General features: G+C 31.5%; 1 pseudogene; it reads right to left on the bottom strand.

The window, feature by feature from the left end:
* Positions 1 to 995: 995 nt before the first annotated feature.
* Positions 996 to 3,890, bottom strand: LOC111998666 (CST complex subunit STN1-like; annotated as a pseudogene).
* Positions 3,891 to 8,707: the final 4,817 nt, after the last annotated feature.

The raw sequence follows: 8,707 nt of genomic DNA, 5'->3' as shown, positions 1-8,707 counted from the left end.
AGTGCAGGATTGATAATTTGTAAAGCTATGTTTTTGGGGATACGACTGGGACAGTCTGTATCTCCCACACGGCCAAACTAATTGGTTTTGGTCTTACTGTATACATATTAGTTGAGTTAACAAAATTTTCTACCTTTCGATCAAAAAAAAAAAAAAAAAAAGAATGTTAGATTAGCTAATGGAATTAGCGTAATAGAATAATTTTTGATTAGTCATGTGACAGTATTATTAGACATTACTGTCAAGAGGCAAATATCTTGCACTTTGGTTGTTTCATTTGTCCATGATAATTGATGACTATTTATAACGAGAAGGTATTTCATGTATAAAACATATACATTATCCTTCTCATAATTGATATTACGTGAAAACTACGTGATTAAAATATATTGAGAATGATGATATATATATATATATATATCTGATGCATAAAAATAATAATTATTTTATAACAAGCTCTTTCTTTCACTCCAATGGCTCGGGTTAGAGTACGTAAAACCATCATATCTCTTTCTCTCTCTGCATGTAGGACAAGTTGGCCATCTGTATCATTTAAATATTAATCAAAGTTTCTCAAAATAAACACATTCAATTTATTTATATAAAAAAAAAAATAGAAACACATCTCCAAATTTCTCTCAAATCTCAACCATCATCCTGGTAGGGACCTGTCAAAGTGCTAAGGTGGATACCGCGTCTAAGAAATCCAGAGACACTAATGCTAATATTATAAATAATTTCAACTATGAGTTGAAATTCATGTTAGCACTGCCCAAGATAGAGATTCATACTAATGATCATAATTCCGAGCTAGATTTTATAGGATTCTGCTTAAAACCCAACAACATTCTAAAAGTTGGAATGGTAAAAAATCATCAATAGGCTCAATAAGACTCGTAAACAAGGCTTAAAAATGAAACCCAATTGGAAGATTTTAAGAACTAATTCTTTGAACAACTACACATGTAACTCAAACTTTTCATGTAAAAATCAAATTAAAAAATAAACCCATTTCACCAAATTCAATAACACATTGATTGATCCCTTTAAACCCAACAAATCAAATGAACAACCACTACTTTTACATCAGTCTCACTAATATAATATTTCAACAAAAATTTATCTAAACTTAATCAAAACAAGCGTGTATCAGTTTCATCTCTACGTGTAGTAAGCCTTTATCCTTACTACATTAAATTTTAATATTCATAAAGTATTGAGGCTAATGTATGTGTATGCAAATAATAAATAGCTAAGGTAGCAAAAGCAGAGTTTTTTGAATTAGTTTAGCTAAATATTTGAGGAGACTGATGTGAATGCTTTAACATCATAATACTTGCCTGCCAAACTCATACATTCCAACCAATGCAATGTCTCCACATTGGAGTCCCTCTCCACCACCACATCCGACACCGTGATCTACACTGCGCCACGGTAACTCGTGATCCTCCCAAGGTAACTTGTGGTCCTCTCACGTACTCTTGCCACTACACCAAGCCTAACCTCTACCGCGAAATGACTCGCCATTTGGACAATTAGTCGAACACTTGGCGGGCTGTATGGGGAGAAGTAAGGCGACACAAGGTGGTTGAGCCAGAGGACGCAAAAAATGCAGTTAGTGCCATCATCAATAGTGAATTTGAGGAATTTGTTGGGTTTGAGTTCGCGGGAGGTGATGGTGCCAATGGTCTCGACACGAAAAAAGAAGAAGATGCCTTTGCGAGAAAAGGAAATGGGGTCTGAGGGAGAATGAGAAGGGGTTTGGGTGAGAGAAAGGAGGTCAAAAGCCAAAAGCTTTAGTTGGGTATTGTAGAGTTGGTGATGCTGTTCTATAAGAGAGAAGCTTTTTTGTTTCTGTATTCGCGTAGATAGCTTTGAAATCTTAATTAGCCGTATTTATGCGGAAATAAATAATTATTTTGTAATATTATAATTTTTTTTCTAGATGATAAATTTTTTTCTAAAAATTAAATAATTTTTATTCAATCCAATTAGGTCTAATGCAGTCAAATTCAGTCAACTCTATCAATTTCAGCTCTCCCTTCTTTTCATTTTAGACTAATTGGGCTTAAATTGAATTTTTTTTTTTGGTAGGTTTTCTTTCAAGTTTAGCTCAAAATTTTTTTCTTCTTCTTCATTTTTGGGTTGAAAAATATGAAATTTTATTATATTTAGACTAAACTCTTTAGTTTTGAGTTACAAAATACAAAGAAAAATACTAAAATAGACATTAGAAATTAGAAATATGAGCCATAAAAATGATAAATATTCAAAAGTCTTATTTGATCCACATTGAATCTATTCAGTCCAATCAGTCCTCTTCGGTCCAATTTAGTCATATTCGGTCCATTCAGTCCACATTGGCTCTATTAGGTTCACATTGGTCATATTCTGTCCACTTTGGTCTTATTCGGTCCATTCTATCCACTTTGATCCACTTCAGTCCTCTTCGGTCTAGTTTAGTCATATTAGGTCCTATTTAGTCCATTCTATCCACTAAAGTTCTATTCGGTCCAATTAGGCCCATTCGGTCTAATTCAGTCCACATTGACCCTAAAGAAGAGTAAGAGTGAGTATTTCTGGCAAATTCTCGTTTGTAAAAGAAAAAAAAAAAAAAAAGTAAGAGTAAAAGGGCATTATGAATGATGAACGTTGTGTAACATAAAAATCATTATCATGTGTGATTTTTAAAATTCTATTTTGGGTTCATACATTTTGTTGTTATATTTTCTAGTCCCCATCACAAGTAATCTCTCTCTCTCTCTCAACAATAAAATTTAGAGAATAAATTATACATATTCACTATAAGTTTGATATGAGTTTTAATTATCAATATAATTTCTTTTAAAAAATGAATATTTGATTTTTTTTTTTTTTTTGCTAAATTATTGAAATAAAAATTATACATACATACATACATATGTAGATATTATGTAGATATTTATTTATTTTGCTTAAATTTATAATCAACCTCATTCAATTCGTTTAAAAGTAACAACATTAAAACAAATGAATAACTTTCCTAAAGATTACATTTGTATATTCATAGCCTTTATATTTAAAAAGAATTTCATTTAAATTTAGCCGTAACGAAGTGGACTGAAATGCTATATTAATATGGCTTTACAAAAATATAGTAACAATAAATGTTATGCTTAAAATTTTAGAAATTACAAATTTGAGATTTATTTATTTTTTAATAAATTTAGATTTAGATTAGGTGCTTTCAACTTAAACATGTCTTTTCCAGTTATGTAAGTGCACAAAGATAGATCGAAGTGGACCAATATGAACAAAAGTAATCTGAATGGACCAAATTGGATCAAATAGAAAAAGGTAGACCAAATGGAGAGAATAGGACCCAAATAGGAACAAGGTGGACCAAATAAGAACGAATAGACCGAAGAGGACAAAATTGAACAAACAGGACAAAATTGGACGAATAGGATCGCAGTTGACAAACTGGACTGAAGTGGACCGAATAGAGCAATGTANACTGAATAAGATCGCAGTTGACAAACTTGACTGAAGTGGACCGAATAGGAGCAATGTAGACTGAATAGAACTGAAGTGGACAGAATGGACCGAATAGAACTAAACTGGAAAAAATGGACCAAAGTGGACCGAATGGATCAGATAGGACTGAAGTGGATCAAAGTGGACAGAATGGACCGAATAAGACCAAAGTGGACATAATATGACCAATGTGGACCAAATAGAGCTAATGTGGACTAAATTGACCAAATTAGACCAACGTAAATTGAATAAGAATATAGGTAAACACAGTTTTAGGAGAACCAATCAAAGACTAATCATTTGAATGCAAAGTCCAAATATACCAACATGCATTGCAAGTGAGTGTTTCTGTAAATAAATCCTACAGCAGCCATTTAGAAAACAAACTTCATGCAAACTAAATAAACCAGGAAATAGAAAATAAAGAGAAAAATGAAATTTTATCTGATGTTTGGATTGGAGCAGGTAGTGAAAATCTAGCCCAAAATCAAAGTACAAAATTGAATTTCATGCTCAATAGAATAAGAATACACAAGTCAACCTCAGGGCCTCAAATTTCATATGTCAAACCCTAGTAACCTCATGGCCTCACCACTTAGCCACCAAAGGTCAGTACTAACTCAGAAGCCCGTAATGCCAACCATAAAATTTGGAAATTTCACATATATGAAGCCACAAAATATCTCACACACACAAATCGCGAACTCACAAGCCATTTTCAAAAGCAAATCATAAAATCACATTCCGTTATCTTTATGCATTATATTGTATATCTATTACACAAATTTTAAGAAGATAATCTACGAGGATATCTGATCTGGCTTAAGTCCAATTTTATGGAATCTATTCGAGATATATATATGTTTTTTATAAGTAAGATAAAACTTTATTGCTCAAAACTCACTACACAACCAAAGCAGATGCAACAATCTGTATATATAACATCCCATAGCCAATGCCCCATACAACCTAGGCCAATTAATCGGCCAAAAACACTAAAAATTCACTAATACAATCTGCTTGGTCACTGCATTACAATAACAAGTTTTGAAGCAAACCACCTAAATTACGTGCAGAGTGCAGTAGTAATATCCTTCAAGACAAAATATGAAATCCCTCAAGATCAACATATCAATCTATTAAGAACAAGCGTATTTGAAATTCTTTGTCCTGAGTTATATAATTATATGGATAAAGTTTAGCTACAAAATTGGTAAGTTACAACCTTATTCAATATCTTTTTATTAAAGGTGAATTTTGACAAATCCACCATTGGATTACATATTCTTCTTATATTCTCCATCTTTGCAAAATTTCTAGAAAATTAAAGATCAATAGCTATGTCATCAATAAATTGTTTAAATTGCAACTTTTTGTAGTTTAAAATTATGCATAAAATATGAGTTTATAGATCATATAGTAAATAATATCCAATTGATATAAAATTTGACATGTGCCTTAAAAGCGTAAAGAACATGCATGCAATTCAACGGCTAGATTTTCAAAATATGTAGTAATGTTTATTTTATCAAGTGAGGTTGTAACCTTAGTTTACAACCAATTTTGTAACTAAATTTTGTCCTAGTTATATTCCTACCGTAATCATAAGGTTATAATATGCTTGTTGAGAATTGTTGTAGATTATTGAATAGGTTATCTGGGTTAATAATCCTCAGATACTATCAAATCAGTTATATTCATAAGATTATCTCATATTGTTATTACATAAGATTGTTGTGTTCTTTTATTTCATAAGGTAGGACATCTTATGGACTTGACCTTAGACTTAACCATTTTGATAACAATAAGAATATATTCTTCAAGGTTATGGTTCCACGATTTAGTAACCTTATACTATACGTGATTACATGCCATTTGTTTTTAGAGAGAGTAACTTACTGTGTGCATCATGAAATAACTAAACCTCTTACAACGCACCTTAATTTCCCAGAAATTATATTCCGAACAATTTGTAAGAAAAATTCATAAACATTGGCATACATAGGAACCAAAAATCATAAAATGATGTTACGACTATCATTACTGATTATTGTAGAGAGAACAAGCTTTTTGACCCAGTAAAAAAGAAGAAAGTTCTTTGTGATGAGAGGCTACGTACAATCTCTCTTAGGAAGAAAGTCGGTGATTAAAAATATATAGTATACATAACCTCCTCACATCTCACTTTGCTGTGAAATTTGAGCAACCCGAGGAATATGAGTTTGGGTATAGTTCAGAAAAAAGGGATGAGAGTGTTTTTTTTTCCCCACTACAAGGCAGAGAAAGTTGAGCTCAGATGGAAAATTTCTGAAGGAATGAACTCCAGTTGTAACTAGTTAAGCCTACGCTTCTATGCAAAAGCCTCGTGTGCTCGGCGGGCCCTTTGGCAAGGCCACTAAAGCTATTGTCTAGGGCCCCCAATAGAAAATAGGCCCACAAAGTTTAAATTGATAATTAGATTTTTTTTCTTTTTGAATTTAGAAAAAGAAAAAAAAAAATTGGTGACTTCCCTCACTTCAAGGTCTCAAAATTGTGTGATCATTGAAATCCGTCTTATTTTAAAATGGGAAATGTTAACCAATAGACATTGTTTTAGGAGATATTTTTAAAAACATTTTGTTAGGAGAATAATAAAACAATAAATGTTGTTGATAGCTTTTTTTTTTTTTATTTTTTTTTATTTTATTATTTTTTTTTTTTTTTTTTTTTTTTTTTTTGTTACAAGATAGAATTTTATTTTAGCATAATCTAAGTATATATGTGTGTGAAACTTCCTTCTGGAGACTTGAACCTTGGCCCTTACCCCCCACACCCCACAAGCACTTATACCTGTGGAGTGACCATCGCATCAAGGGTGTGCGGTGGTATTGACAACTTTTTATATTTTCAATGAAAGTGGTGTCAAAATTTTCCTATTATGGTTTATTAACAATTGTCTTAAGGGCATTCGTTAACATGACCCAAAAAGATTATGTGAATGTATCAAATTATCATTAATAATTAATTTCCTATAACTACTTGAAATTTTAATTTATTTTTTGTCTCTTTCCCACACAATAAATTTAATATTAGTCATCCGATATCTCACACGACCACCTAACAAATACTCTCTCTCTCTCCTATAATTTTTTTTTGCTGGAATAAAATGCATTTCAAAACAAGGACCAATTACATCATATTCTCATGGCTAATAAGACACCGCCAGGGAGGCAAACGATTGTACATAGCCAAAGTGCAACATTCTCACTTGCTCATTTTGCATGACAGTGGGCGACATCATCCTTATTAATTTCTACGAACCCATACTAAATTACCTCATGCTTGGTTTTATATATATCAAATCTTTGACATCTTCTAAAATTTGCATAATTTTCCACTTAACTTTGCCTAGTTTCAAGATTAATATTCTCAAAAACATATTTTGCATCTCTTTCAAATACTACCTGGTTAACATTTACGCAAGGTTGTCAAATCCAGACTAGACAGGCCGGTCCGATCGGGTTAACTAGAAACTGGATTGAAATCCAGTTTTTTAAGCAAGCATAATCGGATTTCAAACAAATCCTATGAACTACTTGACCCATGGTTGGATTGTCCGGTTCAGGTAGAATCGGTAGGGTTAATCATAGTCCAACATTACTTGATAAATTAGAAAAAATTATTAAAGTGGTGCTCATTTTGCATGACAGTTGGCGACATCATCCTTATTAATTTCTACAAACCCGTACTAAATTACCTTATGCTTGGTTTTATATATATCAAATCTTTGACATCTTCTAAAATTTGCATAATTTTCCACTTAACTTTGCCTAGTTTCAAGATTAATATTCTCAAAAACATATTTTGCATTTCTTTCAAATACTACCTGGTTAACATTTACGCAAGGTTGTCAAGTCTGGACCAAATGGGCCGGTCCGATCAGGTTAACCAGAAATCGGATTGAAATCCAGTTTTTTAAGCAAGCATAATCGGATTTCAAACAAATCCTATGAACTACTTGACCCACAATTGGATTGTCTGGTTCAGGTAGAATCGGTAGGGTTCAATCATAGTCCAACCTTACTTGATAAATTAGAAAAAATTATTAAAGTGGTGCAGTTACTGGGATTAGAACTTCAATCATAGTCCAACCTTACTTGATAAATTAGAAAAAATTATTAAAGTGGTGCAGTTACTGGGATTAGAACTTCGGCTGAATTAGGTTAGCTTTAGAGTCTCACCACTAGGCTATACTAGAGTGTTGGTGCTCTAAGTGAAAACTAAATATACTTAATATAAACTTAACAGAATTCATACCAATAAATTAAATAAACTTTCATTACTACTTTTATTTTATATCATAACTAATATTCATAATATTTTATTATATTATATATTTTAATTAGCCATCTCTAAAAGGGAGTATATAAATATATTCATACTTTTATACTTCAAAAATTAATTATAACTTTTAAAGTATTTTTTCATGCTTTATTATTTTACTTTTATTAAATTTCTTTAAAATATGCTTCAAAATCATTTAATTTTACCCATATAATTTTATAAATATAATATCAATATTTGTATTTAATTAATTAATAAGGTAATTATGACATTATCACGATTCGACCTCGGTCCGACCTTAAAAACCTTGAACTTCTCCCCTTACTGGTTCTATGAACAGTCCGGGTTTGAAAACCATACATTTACGATGAACAAATGTATCGCGCATAAGGATCATGCACTTGTAAATGTGTTGTAAGTCACATGATTCAAGTCACTAATTTCTATCTTTTCTATTAGATATTGTTAATATAGTATGGAATGATTTTTTTTTTTTTTCTTTCTAATGATGAGGATTATTTCATTTCGGACAAAGTTTAACTACAAAATTAGTGTAGCATAAATCTATAATCTTACTCAATATCTTTTTATTGGAGATGAATTTTGACAAATCATCATTGGATTATATCTTCTTCTTCTTATATATCATCTATATTTGCAAATTTCTAAAAATGAAAGATCCTCAAGTCTCAAGAGTTTCTTTCATCTTCGATAGCCTAGAGACAGTGCATTAGCCTCCGTTGACCCTGAAGTTACATAAAAGATGATTATATTCACTCCGTGCCTACGCCTTCTTCCTTTATCCTTTAGCTGCTAATAGTTAATCAAGGAGTTATGTTTGCTTTCGGGCAAAAAGAAAGATTTCTTA

This window comes from Quercus suber, unplaced genomic scaffold (assembly GCF_002906115.3).
Source record: "Quercus suber isolate HL8 unplaced genomic scaffold, Cork oak 2.0 scaffold_123A, whole genome shotgun sequence".
Classification (NCBI taxonomy): Eukaryota; Viridiplantae; Streptophyta; class Magnoliopsida; order Fagales; family Fagaceae; genus Quercus; species Quercus suber.
This window is presented reverse-complemented; position numbering and strand designations above follow the sequence as displayed.